The sequence below is a fragment of the Macaca fascicularis genome, chromosome 4, assembly GCF_037993035.2.
Source record: "Macaca fascicularis isolate 582-1 chromosome 4, T2T-MFA8v1.1".
Taxonomy (NCBI): domain Eukaryota; kingdom Metazoa; phylum Chordata; class Mammalia; order Primates; family Cercopithecidae; genus Macaca; species Macaca fascicularis.
Genome location: NC_088378.1, coordinates 141,588,274 through 141,603,511, shown reverse-complemented (window position 1 = coordinate 141,603,511; position 15,238 = coordinate 141,588,274). Strand labels below are relative to the sequence as shown.

The 15,238-nt window shown below is 44.3% G+C and overlaps 1 non-coding gene across 1 annotated transcript; it reads left to right on the top strand.

Annotated features, from left to right (window-relative positions):
• Positions 1–14,410: 14,410 nt before the first annotated feature.
• Positions 14,411–14,512, top strand: LOC123573195 (U6 spliceosomal RNA). The gene has a single exon (XR_006697929.2). It is a non-coding gene; the product is annotated as a U6 spliceosomal RNA (small nuclear RNA).
• The last annotated feature ends 726 nt before the right edge of the window (positions 14,513–15,238 follow it).

The window sequence follows — 15,238 nt, the reverse complement described above, 5'->3', positions numbered from 1 at the left end:
AGGTGGCTCACGCCTGTAATCCCAGCACTTTGGGAGGCCGAGGCAAGTGGACTGCTTGAGCTCAGGAGTTGGATACCAGCCTGGGTAACATAGCGAGACCCTGTCTGTATTTATACACACACACACACACACACACACACACACACACACACACACATACATAAATGACTTTCAGTGATTCACTTAACATTTCCAGATGCTTGTTCCCTCACTTATAAACAACTATATCATTAATTAATTCACTCATTCTACTCACATTTATTAAGTGAAGATTATTGGACAAGCACACTGACGTCAACACTGAGGATACAGCAGGAGCTGGTGTCCTGCCTTTAGGGGGCTTTTGTTACGGTGACTTGGTTTCTGATTATCTTTGTCACACTGCATCTGTGAGTCAGTGATTCTGTGACCCTAAGTGAGTTTCAGAGTGAAAACAGACACCAGATAAGAAGCCAGAAAACCTGGGTTCTAGTCTTGTTCTTCCCCTTAATAGTTTATTTAATCTGTCTCAAGCTTATTTTATCTATTTATTGTCTATCATGGTTAAATTGAGAAATAGTTATATTTTTCTCATAGCAGAGTCCTTCAAACAATATGCAATGGCAATCAAAACAGCCAAGTAGCTCTGGAAACAGTGTCCATGGCAACCAGTGGTCCCATCTTTTCTTCTTTCTCTCTTTTTTCCTTTCTTTCTTTCTTTCTCTTTCTTTCTTTCTTTCTTTCTTTCTTTCTTTCTTTCTTTCTTTCTTTCTTTCTTTCTTTCTTTCTTTCTTTCTTTCTTTCTTTCTTTCTTTCCTTCTTTCCTTCCTTCCTTCCTTCCTTCCTTCCTTCCTTCCTTCCTTCCTTCCTTCCTTCCTTCTTCCTTTCTTTCTTTCCTTCTTTCTTTCTTTTTTCTCAAGGTCTCTGAGTTTCAAGTCAAGGCTAAATAATTTTTTTAAGCTGTTTTAATTTGCTGGAATGCAGTGACATGATCATGGCTCACGGAAGCCTCAATCTCCCTGGCTCAAGTAATCTTCCCACCTCAGCCTCCCGAATAGCTGGGATCACAGGCATGCACCACCATGCCCTGCTACGTCTTATTTTTATTTTTTCAATACAGATTAGGTCTTGCCATATTGCTCAGGCTAGCCTTGAACTCCTGGACTCAAGGTATCTTCCAGCCTCAGCCTCCCAAAGTGCTGGGATTACAGGCATGAGCCACAGCACATGGACCCCATCTTTCTTTCATGTCACTAGATCAAGAAAGCTCCAGAGTTTTTCTTGTTCCCTTCAGGTGTCAAGCAATATCATTTTATGTATATAAACATCTAATTCAGAATAGTTTCAACTCTTTTTTCCTATTGTCCAGCATGAAGCTTCCCCCTCCCCAGTGGACAGACGGCAATGGGCTGGCATCTGACATTTGTCTGCAAACCTAATGGTAGGAGACAGGCTGGTTTTCTGCCCTGGGGGTGGGAGTGTAAGAAAGGAGGATGCACTGGAGACCTGGATCCCGGGTTTTCAGGGCAAGGCTGTGTAAGTGTTTCCAGCAGACTAGGTGTGAGGCAGGCTAGGAAGAGAGCTAATGTGGAGCGAGCCAATCCTGTCTGACGTGGCCACCTACAGGCATCAACAGGCCTCAGCAGAGAGAAGCTGAAGTGATTACTGCATTCCTAGGGGCTGTGGGAGGAATAAATCGTGGAAGGAAAGCCTCATTTGCAACTGCATGGCATTGGGGTGAGGAGTCTCTGAAGAAGCACCCAAGGAGGAGGAATCGCGTGTAAGCACCTGCCAGTCCCAGAGAATGCAAAGCCCTCTTGCAAACTGTGCCTGCTCCACACCCCAGACCACTCCTTCCCCAACCCTTCCCCACTCCACTCAACCTTGCAGGGTTAGAAACCATTACAAGACAGGAGAAGAGGGACAGATGCATAAGGTTGAGGACCTGTTTCCCCATTTCTCATCTTCCCATCCTTACAAAGTCCTTGCTGGAGGAAAGGAGACTTACCTTTGGAACTAGACATTGAGTTTCTGAATTGACATTGTGTTTGGTAATATAAAATAACTATAGGACCTAAGAGAGATCGGAACAGCCTTAGTACTGTCCATGTTTTCATCTTGGAATGGGGAAAACTGGCCCCACTGAGCAAGTTAAGGACATCATAGACTGATCTGTAGATGTTCAGTGAAATCTGTAATTCAAGACTAAATAAGTTATTGGCCGGGTACGGTGACTCAAGCCTATAATCCCAGCACTTTGGGAGGCCAAGGTGGGCAGATCACCTGAGGGCAGGAGTTTGAGACCAGCCTGGCCAAAATGGTGAAACCCCATCTCTATTAAAAAAACAAAAATTAGCCAGGCGTGGTGGTGTGCACCTGTAATCTCAGCTACTTGGGGGGCTGAGGCAAGAGAATCACTTGAACCCAGGAGACAGAGGTTACAGCGAGCCAAGATTATGCTGCTGCACTCCAGCCTGGGCTATAAGAGCAAGACTCCATCTCAAGAAAAATAATAATAATAATAATAATAATAATAATAATAATAATAACTTATTCTTGAGACACATGTGATGCAAGATGAGTATTTGTTGCTAGGATCAGCTCAGTTAAACTGTGCAGTAAGTCTGTACTGTCCTATGTGGTAGCCATTAGCCACATGTAGCAACTGAGCACGTGAAATGTGGCTAGTCCAAATACAAATGTGCTCCTAAGTGCAAGACACACATGAGATTTCAAAGACTTAGTACAAAAACAGTAAAATGTCTCTCTAATAATTTTTATATTACTTGTCAAAATCATAATATTTTGGATATGCTGGGTTAAACAAAATTTACTATTAGAATTAATTTCACCTGTCGTTGTTTACCTTTTTGATGTGACTACTAGAACATTGTAAATTACACCGAGCTCGCTTTCTGTTTCTGCTGGACCTGTAGTCTCCCTCACAGGTCATAAGGCACTGAGGTCACAGGCCGTAGGTTGGGACGTTTCTCCTTCAGAGAGTAGCTCATTCTCATTTTAAATCATCCTGAAGAAGACAGACCCTGGTAAGCAGGTGGGCCAAAAGCTGGATTGAGTGGGGAAACTTCTTCCTGTCTTTGAACCAGAACAAGGACAGAGTTGGGAGCTTGGATTTTGCATAGTGAAGGCACACTCAAGGGAGCCACCCATCTCGGGGAGTTATGCTGGCCCCCAAAACTCAGAGCATGCTAAAGGTGAGGCAGAGAGGCCTTCTGTAGGAGGTGCATACAGGGAGGGGCGTGGGCCTCTGAAATCTGACAGTGCCATGTCTCATTTCCAGTTTTCAGTGTATCTGGAATTCTCTTCTGTTATCCCTAGGTCTTTAGTGGAGCCTGATTAAACATGAGGCTGAGGGCAGCTGCGGGGAGCTGAGGGCGGATTCTGTGCCCACTCTTGGCCGCCCCACTGGCCATGGCTTCCTCCCCAGCAGGCCTCGACAGCAGCCTCTGGAGTCTCTGGCCCAGCTTGCTGCAGGTCGCTGCTGTTCTCTTTGTGTCTCTTAGACTGTGACTTCGAAGCAGTCATCTCATTTCTGGGAATCTATCCAATTCTCAATTGTATAAAATGCTTTATAAACAAAAAAAGTCCATTACAATTTACTATCTTAACAAAATATTGGAAGCAGCAGAAACATTTAACAGGAAAAACTATAAATTATAGACTATGTACTTTGTGCATCATTGGGGAGCCACTTAAGTGACTTTTATTAAAACTTATATTAACAAAGAAGACAATAGTGTCATAATAATTTATTTAAAAAGAATTAAAGGCCAGGCACAGTGGCTCATGCTGTAATCCCAGCACTTTGGGTGGCCGAGGCTGGCGGATCACTTGAGGTCATGGCAAAACTCTGTCTCTACTAAAAATACAAAAATTAGCCAGGCGTGGTGGCGGGTGCCTGTAATTCCAGCTCCTTGGCAGGCTGGGGCAGGAGAATCTATTGAACCCGGGAGGCAGAGGTTGCAGTGGACAGAGATCACGCCACTTTACTCCATCTTGGGTGACAGAACAAAAGTGTCTCAAAAATATATAAATAAATAAATATAAGGCATTAAGGAACACACAATTATACATGCAATTGGTGACAATAAAATACAACTCCTCAAAAAAAAAAAAAACAAAACAAAACCCTAAACAACCACCACCACCTAGGTATAAAGAAAAGACTAGAAAAAAAGTGTTTTAAAATGAAACCATCACTGTATTAGGGTTCTCCAGAGAAACAGAACTAACATCTCTCTCTCTGTCTCTCTCTCACATAGATGAGAAGACACGCTCAAAGGAGCTCGTATAGGTGAGAGAGAGAGATTTAAAGGAATTGGCTCACACGATTGTGGAGATTGGCAAGTCCAAAATTTGCAGGGAAAACTGGCAGGTTTGGAGACGAGAATTAATGTCACAGTTCAGGCCTAAAGGCAACCTGGAGGCAGAATTTCCTCTTCCTTAGAGGACATCAGGCCCACTCACATATGGGAGGGTAATCTGCTTTATTCAAAGTCCACCCATTTAAATGTTGATCTCATCTACAAAATACCTTAGTAGAAATATCTAGAAAAATGTTTGACCAAATATTTGGGTACCACGGCTTAACCATACTGACACATAAAATTAACCTTTGGCTGGGCACAGTAGTTCATCCCCGTAATCTCAGCACTTTGGGAGGTTTACATGGGTGGATTGCTTGAGCCCAGGAGTTCAAGACCAGCCTGGAGAACATAGTGAGACTCTGTCCTTACAAAAAACAACAAGAAAAAATTAGCCAGGCATGATGGCGAGTGCCTGTGGTCCCTGCTACTTGGGAGGCTGAGGTGGGAAGATCGCTTGAGCCTGAGAAGTTGAGGCTGCAGTGAGCCGTGATTGTGCCACTGCACTCCAGCCCGAGTGACAGAGCAAGACCATGACTCAAAAAATTAATTAAGTAAATTTAATAAATATTTTTAAAAATTAACTTTCACAATGATCTAAGGCTTACTACTTTAGGATTTGCTTTTGAAATACTCTCCTGTGTTTTCCAAAATACATATAATAATAAAGATGTACTTATGATGGAAAAGGGCTGTGTAAACACATTTTAAAACACAGCCCCCTTGGGGTAGCCCCAGAGTCCCCATGGCTCCTTCAACATCTTTCATAGCTCTCCTCACCTCTGCCTTCTACCATTATTATGCATGTCTGAATGTGTCTTCCTCTGCTAAACATCAAACAGAGTTTTAGGACTGGGATTTTAGACAGTGAGAGAAGGAAGGCGCGGAGGCAGCGGGAGCCTGCCTGAGGGTATTAATGTCAGTTCTGGGCTATATGCTGGCTCCTCAGGACTGCCCTCCTAAGGGGCACAGACATGTGAGCAGAGGGAGCTCCTGTTCCAGTTTCTTTGCAAAAATCAACTTGATAAAGTTTTTCCTGTTTTGTTAAAATTGCCTAAAACTTTTTAGCAGTACTTCATTTGATTTTCTCTAATCGTTTTTGTCATTTCTTGGAGTTTTCATTTATTGCACATGCTTTAACATCCCAGTTTATGTCTTGCTTAATTTAATGTCCATGTAGTTGACCCTTGAACAACATGGATTTGAACTGCGTAGGTCCACTTACACATGGGTTATTTTCAATCAAATGCAGATCAAAAACACAGTAATGGTGACATGTGAAACCCATGCATACAAAGGCCCAATTTTACATGTATTTGGGATCCAAAGGGCTGACTGCTGGACTTGAATATGTGTGGGTTTTGGTATACACAGGAGTCTTGGAACCAATCCCCTTCGTATACCAAGGAACTACTATATATCTGCTTTATTTCTTTTTTCTTTTTCTTTTTTTTGAGACGGGGTCTCATTCCGTTGCCCAGTGCAGTGGCACAATCTTGGCTCACTGCAACCTCTGGCTCCCAGGTTCAAGTGATTCTCCTGCCTCAGATTCTGAAGTATCTGGGACTACAGGCACCCGCCACGCCCAGCTAATTTTTTGTATTTTTAGTAGAGACGGGGTTTCACCATGTCAGCCAGGTTGATCTCGAACTCCTGACCTCAAGTGATCTGCCAGCCTCAGCCTCCCAAAGTGCTGGGATTACAGTTGTGAACCACTGCGCCCAGTCTCATTACCATTTTTTAAGAACTCATTTGAGCGGGCAACAGGTATACATCATCTCATGAAAACTGAGTCACTCAGCCTGTGCTCCCACCTGGACAGATCACCACACAGCCTCTGCTTAGAGATGCTCCACAGAAGCCAGCGTGAAAACACCAGAGCCAGGCATCCTTTAGAAAACCATTTTGGAATTGCTCCAGCTCATGAACCAGCAGTTAACTGAGTCACCAGCCATATCATAAAGCATGACTACAACTACGCAGGCCTGGTCCCTAAACTCATGTTACAGCAAAATATAACTCATTTTTATTTCAGAAAAAAAAAAAAAAAAAGCTAGATGTGATGGCACATGCCTGTAGGCCCGGCTACTTGGGGGGCTGAGCCAGAGGGTCACTTGAGCCCAGGGGTTCAAGGTCACAGTCAGCTGATGGCACCACTGCACCCCAGCCTGGGCAACAGAGGGAGACCATCTCTAAATAAAATAAGACAAAAACAACAACAACAAAAAAGAAGAAAATATGCCAAAATGTTAGCAACGTCTCCATCTTTATTTATTGGGGTTAGAAATTACTTTTGTTTTCTTATATTATGTATATTTTATTTCAGACCCAATAATTTTTTTTTTTTCCTTTTTGAGACAGGAGCTCACCCTGTTGCTCAAGTGGTGCGATCTCGGCTCATTACAGCCTCAACTTCCCAGGCTCAAGCAATCCTCCCACCTCAGCTCCCTGAGTAGCTGGGCTACAAGAACACACCACCATGCCTGGCTAATTTTGTTCACTTTTTGTAGAGATGGGGGTCTCACTATGTTGTCCACGCTGGTTGCAAACTCCTGGACTCAAGTCCTCCCACCTCAACCTCCCAAAATGCTGGGATTACAGGCTTGAGCCACCATGTCCAGCCAATGTTATTTATTTATTTATTTATTTATTTATTTATTTATTTATTTTTGAGACAGGGTCTCATTCTGTTGCCGACTAGAGTGCAGTCATGCAATCATGGCTTACTGCAGCCCCAACTTCCCCGGGTTGAGGTAATCCTCCTACCTTAGCCTCCCAAGCAGCTGGGACTACAGGTGTGAGCCACCACACCTGGCTAATTTTTGTATTTTTTGTAGAGACGGGAGTCTTACTATGTTGCTCAGGCTGGTCTTAAACTCCTGGACTCAAGTTATCCTCCCACCTTGGCCTCCCAAAGTGATGGTATTACAGATGTGAGCCACCATGTTCAGCCTTATTTTTAACAGAAGGAGAAAATTATTGAGCAAGAGAGTCTTTCTACAGTTCTTAAGATTGTTGTCAGAACCGCCTCAATACTCTTTCTGCAGTCTGTGCTTTGAGCAGCAATATAAAAATGCAGCATTTTATGAACATCAATAGCAGAGAATGTAAATTAGCCTATTTTTTTTGGCTCTGCTTTGCTTCTGATCATTAGAGGCCAGAAGAATAGAATGAGAACTGCAAACTCCCTTTTGTTGTTCCCAGAAGATCTCTCCATAGCATAGCACATCAGTCAGATTTCTGGGCTGTCTCATCTACATCTCCATAAGAAAGGATCTTGTTGGAAATACATTGAGGCATACACTGAAGCAGAGGCCCCAGTGCCACCTGGGCAGAGGCAAGCCAGAGAAAACAGAGGGAAATGAAAAGAAAGACTTCCTGGTATTCGCTTCTACATACTGCCAGCTAAGCTGCGCTGCGTACCTAGAGCCCACCACATCTACACCACAAATTCAACTGGGCCTTCAGGCTTTTTTCTTTTTTTTTAATCCAAGTTTCCCTCTTGTTGCCCAGGCTGGAGTACAGTGGCACAATCTCGGCTCACCACAACCTCCGCCTCCCAGGTTCAAGTGATTCTCCTGCCTCAACCTTCCTGAGTAGCTGGGATTACAGGCATGTACCACCACGCCTGGCTAACTTTTTGTTTTTGTTTTGTTTTGTTTTGTTTTAGTAGAGACAGGGTTTCTCCATGTTGGTCAAGCTGGTCTCAAACTCCCGACCTCAGGTGATCCGCCCACTTTGGCCTCCCAAAGTGCTGGGATTACAGGCGTGAGCCACCGCGCCTGGCCGGGCCTTCAGGCTTTATGTGGCTGATTGAACACAACCATCTCTGCTTCCAGCAGAAATCCCACCAAAATGTGATAAAGGGGTTTTAAAAGGCAAGAACTGACAAGAACAAAAGAGAGGGAGAGATAGGGAGAGAGAGGGACAGAGGGAGAGAGAGAGAGGGGGAGAGGGAGAAACTGACTACACAATCTAAATAAATAGAGAATAAATCAAGATATGGGTAACAAATAGACAAATGTCTTAGCAAATAAGAGAAATTTAAAGGTAGGCCGGGCGCGGTGGCTCAAGCCTGTAATCCCAGCACTTTGGGAGGCCGAGACGGGCGGATCAGGAGGTCAGGAGATCGAGACCATCCTGGCTAACACGGTGAAACCCCGTCTCTACTAAAAAATACAAAAAACTAGCCGGGCGAGGTGGCGGGCGCCTGTAGTCCCAGCTACTCGGGAGGCTGAGGCAGGAGAATGGCGGGAACCCGGGAGGCGGAGCTTGCAGTGAGCTGAGATCCGGCCACAGCACTCCAGCCTGGGCGACAGAGCGAGACTCTGTCTCAAAAAAAAAAAAAAAAAATTTAAAGGTAAAATGTCTGTGGGAGAATCCCAGAAGCAGGCTGATTTCACATAGCAGAACCCCAGGAAAGAATGGAGAGACCAAGTATCCCAAAACTGAGTGTGCAAGAGGGCCTGGAATCAGAGGTTGATGGTCTGTGTAAGAAGCCATTAGAACCCTAGATCTCCTAATTCAACGCACATGGCAGAGCGACCCCCTGTATTCCACCCTAATGAATGGTTCGCTCACTGGAGGCGTTGAACCATGCCACATCCTGGGAACCACAATGAAAATCATTTAAGACTGTGCACGATAGCTCATGCTTATAATCCCAGCGCTTTGGGAGGCCAAGGCAGGAGGATCACTTGAGTCCAGGAATTCAAGACCAGCCTAGGCAACATAGCAAGATGCCAGCTCTACCAGAAAAAAATAAAATAAAATTACACACATATATATGGCCTATGGTCTTCTGGCTTTATGTGGCCAGAAGAAAACGAAACAAAATAATGAAGAAATAATAATAGAAAATAAGCAGTAATAAAAGAAATAACAAAATAAAAGAAGCAATAAAGGAAAGAAAAAGTCATTTAAGGTTATGTAAAAGCCTGCATATGGAACAGTAAGGCTTCCTGGTCCCCTCCACAAAGCTGGTTCTGAGAACTCCAGCAGCCAGACTTGCCCCAGGCCGACGAATAGAGTAACCTTCTTTGGAGAGACTGACCAGACACCTAGGACCACAGGGGTAAGGGGTTCTGACAGATACTAAGCTACTGTCACTTGACTTCAAAACCCTCTTCCACTCTCTCCTTTCCAGCTGGTTTCCTCTTAGGTGTAGAGGGAGGTTTCGGCACTGGAGGAAGAAGGGACCCCCTTCCCTTGTTGGCTTCCCAATCCTGCGGGCATCACCACAGCCAAGGATCTTCAGCCCTGCAGCAACAGCTGGTCCAGCAGCAGTAGCAGGTCCCAAACTGCGGTTCTTCCCTACTCCCGGCAAGGGCCTCTTCCCACAGCCTCAGTGATAGCGGCTCACTGGCCAGGCTCCTCCTTAGGGAACTGAGTTCTAACTCCGTGGGGCCATCCTCCCAGACTCTCCCATTGAATAATCCTGACCTCTTCCCTCAGTTCCCCAAGCCTGAGGGAGAGGCAGTTGCCCCATTCCTGATTTCCACGCATTCTACCTCTGCAGTATCTCAGTGCCCTTTTTGTCTTTTTAGATCTCAATATGTGGTTAACAATCCTTTATACAAAATTACCTCTGTCTGGGCACGGAGGCTCACACCTGTAATCCCAGCACTTTGGAAGGCCAAGGCAAGTGGATCACCTGAGGTCAGGAGTTTCAGACCAGCCTGGCCAACATGGTGAAACCCTGACTCTACTAAAAATACAAAACTTAGCTGGGTGTGGTGGCAGGTGCCTGTAATCCCAGCTACTTGGGAGGCTGAGGCAGGAGAATCATTTGAACCTGGGAAACCGAGATTGCAGTGAGCCGAGATCGCCCCACTGCACTCCAGCCTGGGCAACAGAGTGAAACTCCTTTTCAAATAAAATAAAATAAAATAAAACAAAATAAAATTACCTCTGTTTAAATATTTGGATTTTTTTTATTTCACCTGACTGGACCCTAATTCAAGGGTCTTCCAGACAAACAGTTCAGCCCAGTTGCACTAGGGTGAAGCCCACTGAAACCTCCCCCCACCCCCACCACACACACCTGGAGTTTCCAAACAGCTTAAGATGTAAGTAAGCCAAGGATTACTGTATCATTCACAAAGCCCAAGCCCCAATCTGAGCAGAGAAAGTGTATTATTAGAAAGAATTATTGACTGTAACGGGGAGTAGCTAAAAAGACGTACAGAAAACTCCAAAGAAAGCTACAGGGCCGAGGGAGAGTACCCAAAGAAGGACACACGTGGAAGCATCCCCACCCCAAAGCTGGATTCAGAACTCGCGGCAGAAAGTGTGCATGTGCCCACCGGGTGCCAGATTATTTCCCTGGGATGCCCAGGCCAAAGCCTATGCACAGTCGTGAGCAAGCGGGAAACTGGAGGGTTGCCGCCCCGGGAGCCCACTCACTGCATGCAAGGTCTGGGGCAGGCAGTGTCCACGTCAGGGCGAGCTCGCCCGGGGAACGCATGCTGTCAGCACGCAGCTGGGACAGAGGCCACCGGATGTTGCCACCTGGCCATTGATGGGCCCTGCCGCAGGAGCAACAAGAATCACAAACCGTAGCTCCCGGAACCAGAGATAGAAGAAATGCTTTCCTCCGGCAGTGCCCCTCCGGCGCCCTCTACTGAGAAAGCTTGATATTGTGCTCGCTGCGAAGGAGAACCGCCTAATTCATTAATACAGAGCAGTTAAGAGAACGCGTTTACGGTTGAGAGGCAATACATTGATAAGAACCTAGTCATTATGGGATGAAAATCACTGACATGAAAGACATGTATTGAAAACACAAGAATTAAGGAATATAAAGCCAGGTGCGGTGGCTCACGCCTGTAATCTCAATGCTTTCGGAAGCCAAGCTGGGCGGATCGCTGGAGTCCAAGAGTTCAAGAATAACCTGAGCAACATGGCGAGATTCTGTGTCTACAAACAAATAACAAAAATTAGCCGGGCACGGTGGCGTGCACCTGTAGTCTCCGCTGCTCAGGAGGCTGAGATAGGAGGATCACTTGAGTCCGGGAGGTTGAGGCTTCATTGAGCTGTGATTAAGCCACTGCCCTCGATCACAATAGAGAGACTCTGTCAAAAAAAAAAAAAAAAAAAAAAAAAGGAAGAGGAAATTTAGAGAATGCAAAGAGCCAAATAATAAAATCCGGTGCAATTAATATTTTCGTAAACATAAGAGATGATATTTTCTCCATGGTAAAAGAACACATTGTTAAATAAAAAATTTTAAGTTGAAGAAATCTTCCAAAAAGAAGCAAAGGATAAAGAAATGTGGATGGAGCTGGGCACAGTAGCTCAGGCCTGTAATCTCTGCACTCTGGGATGCCGAAGTGGGTTGATCACTTGAGATTAGGGAGTTCGAGACCAGCCTTGCCAACACGGTGAAACCCCATCTCTACTAAAAATACAAAAATTAGCCAGGAGTGGTGGCATGCGCCTATAATCCCAGCTACTTGGGAGGCTAAGGCAGGAGAATCGCTTGAACCCGGGAGAGGTGGAGGTTGGAGTGAGCCGAGATAGTGCCACTACACTCCAACCTGGGTGACACTGTCCCAAAAGAAAGAAAAGGAAAAGAAATGTAGATGATATAGAAAATATATGAAAATTAGATAATCTGGATGAATAGGAGGATTTCTAGAAAGAATAGACAGAGGGAACAGAAGGGATGAAATTATCAAAGAAATAATTCAAGAACTTTTCTCAGACCTGAGAGATATGATTCCAAAGTGAGACAGACATAGACATCAAGTGTCTAACAGAAGTGTCTAACAAAAGGAATGAAGTCCAAGGCATAGTATCATAATTTTAAAAATACTGAGGACAAAAAGAAAAATCCCAAATTGGACAAAAAGAAAATAACAGGTCACATAAAAAAGATCAAAACTCAAATGGTATAGAGGTTTCTCCTATTTTTCTTTTTATTTTCTTTATTTTTTATTTTTATTTTTATAAAAATAAACAGTGAGACAGGATCTCACTCTGTCACCCGGGCTGGAGTGTAGTGATACAATCATGGCTCACTGCAGCCTTGAACTCCTGGGCTCAAGGGATCATCCCCTCTCAGCCTCCTGAAAACTACAGACATGTACCACCATGCCCAGCTAATTTTTAAATTTTATTTTATGTTTTGTAGAGACAAAATCTCACTATGGTGCCCAGGCTGATCTTGAACTCCTGGGCTCAAGCAGTCCTCCCACTTTGGCTTCCCAAAGTGCTGGTATTACAGGTGTGCACCATAACGCCTAGCTGAGGGCTTTGCAATAGCAGCTCTGGAAGCTGGAAGATAGTGGAGCAGTACTTTCCTAATTTAGGTGTAAATTTTACAACTTGGAATTTTATTTTCAGTAAAACTGTTAATCAGATGTAATAATAATATAAAAGACATTTTCAGACGAAATTTCAAAAATTACCCTCCCTTGCCCCTTACCTTAGGAAGTTCCATCAAAGTAAGGGATTAGATCAAGAGAGATAAAGATGTGGGATCCTCCAAAGAGCGAAGAAAATGAAAATCCCAGGAGGATGCTGAAGAGACACCCTAGGAGGTTGCTGTGTGGGAGAACTGAGGATCCACAGGTCCAGATTAAAATGGTTTGGAGGCCGGGCACGGTGGCTCATGCTTGAATCCCAGCACTTCGCAAAGCCAAGGTGAGTTGGTCACTTGAGGCTAGGAGTTTGAGACCAGCCCGGCTGACATGGTGAAACCCCGTCTGTACCAAAAACACATAAAAGAATTAGCTGGGCATGGTGGCACATGCCTGTAATTCCAGCTACTCAAGAGGCTGAGGCAGAGAATTGCTTGAACCCAGAAGGCAGAGGTTGCAGTGAGCCAAGATTGCACCGTTGCACTTCTGCCTGGGTGACAGTGGATCTCAAAAAAAAAAAAAAAAAAAAAGCTTGGGGCCAACATCTCAGGAATTAAGAAAATTCCTTTACCTGGTTACAGAAAGATATTACCAAGAAAAAGAGGGAATTGATTAATTGTAATACATTAGACTGCAGAGAAAAAAATAGACTTCTGTAGAATTTGCTGACAGATTTGTGATAAATTCATAGACAAATGGTTAAAAGAAAACCTAGCAGATCTGTATAGTTCTGGATATCATTCCATAAAGCCCAGCTTAGAACCTGCGCCCTCAGCCTTTCTAAAGATTTCAAAAGCTCTTAATACCCTTAGTAAAATGTCTTCCTGTTAATTTACCTAGCATAATCTCTAGTTCCTGCACTGAACCCTGACTGATATAACTTCCTATTAAGAAACAGGAAGAAGAAAACTAATTGAGCATCGAAATGCTTTTACTTCTAGGAACAGAGAATTAGGGGTTGGTACCGGATTATAGTTTTTGTTATGTCTTCTAGAACTATTTGACTTTTTAGATTACTTATCTGCATAAATTTGATAAAAATTTTAAATAGTTAAATAAAAACTCATTTAGGAGACAATATATTAGAATACTAAGATGTGTACTGAGTTTAAAAAACAAAGATGCCAGGCGTGGTGGCTCACACCTGTAATCCCAGCATTTTGGGAGGCCAAGGCAGGCAGATCACCTAAGGTCAGGAGTTTGAGACCAGCCTGGTCAATATGGTGAAATCCCACCTCTACTAAAAATACAAAAATTAGCCGGGCGTGGTGGAGGGCACCTGTAGTCCCAGCTACTTGGGAGGCTGAGACAGGAGAATTGTTTGAACCTGGGAGATGGAGGTTGCAGTGAGCAGAGATTGTGCCACTGCACTCCAGCCTGGGTGACAGAGTGAGACTCTGTCTCAAAAAACAAACAACAACAACAACAAAAACAAACAAACAAACAAACAAAAAACAAAGAACTCCACCATCCATGCAGACTGCCTTTTCTCTTTAAAAGCGGCATCTGAGGCCAGGTGCGGTGGCTTATGCCTGTAATCCCAGCATTTTGCGAGGCAGAGGCGAGTAGATCACCTGAGGTCAGGAGTTTCAGACCAGCCTGACCAACATGGTGAAACCCCGTCTCTACTAAAAATACAAAAAAAATTAGCTGGGGATGGTGGCAGGTGCCTGGGCAACAGAGTGAGACTCCGTCTAAAAAAAAAAGTGGCATCTGACACACAGAATATTAGCATGGCCCCTGCTCAAGGATGACACACACATTTGTGAAGGTTTCCATAAAAAAAAAAAAGTCTGGGCGAGATGGCTCAGTCCTGTAATCCCAGCACTTTGGGAGGCCGAGGCAGGAGGATCACTTGAGGTCAGGGGTTCAAGTCCAGCCTGGCCAACATGGCAAAACCCCGTCTCTACATAGCACAGAAAAATTAGCTGGGCATGGTGGTGCATGCCTGTAATCCCAGCCCCAGTTACTCCGGAGGCTGAGGCAGCAGAATTGCTTGAATTCAAGAGATGGAGGTTGCAGCGAGCTTAGATCATGCCATTGCACTGCAGCCTGGGCAAGAAGAGCAAAACTCCATCTCAAAAAAAAAAAAAAAAAAGGCATCTGAGTATGTACAATTACAATGTCAATAAAAATAGATAAATGAATAAATACACTTAGTCTGTTTTTTTTTTAATGGCATCTGGACATTCTTACATTGTGGAAAATGTACAAATCTATAGTGGGGATACCTCTCATAAATGTATAAGCCTCTCAGTTTTTCCTTCCAATGCATTGCAGATTGTCTTTATTTAGCCCTTTTCCCTGGGATCCTGAGACTGAGAACAGTGCAAGTTATGCTTTTTTTTGTAAACACAGCACCTCACAATTCTAGAAGACAACCAAGTAAACTTCAGGGCCCTGCGTCGATCACCATTCCATCTGCTCTTCTCTGCTCTGATTCTTCCTGTCCCTGCAGAAACCCAAGGCCTCCTTAGCCAATGGAGCTGCTGTGGTTGCAAATAACCTTGT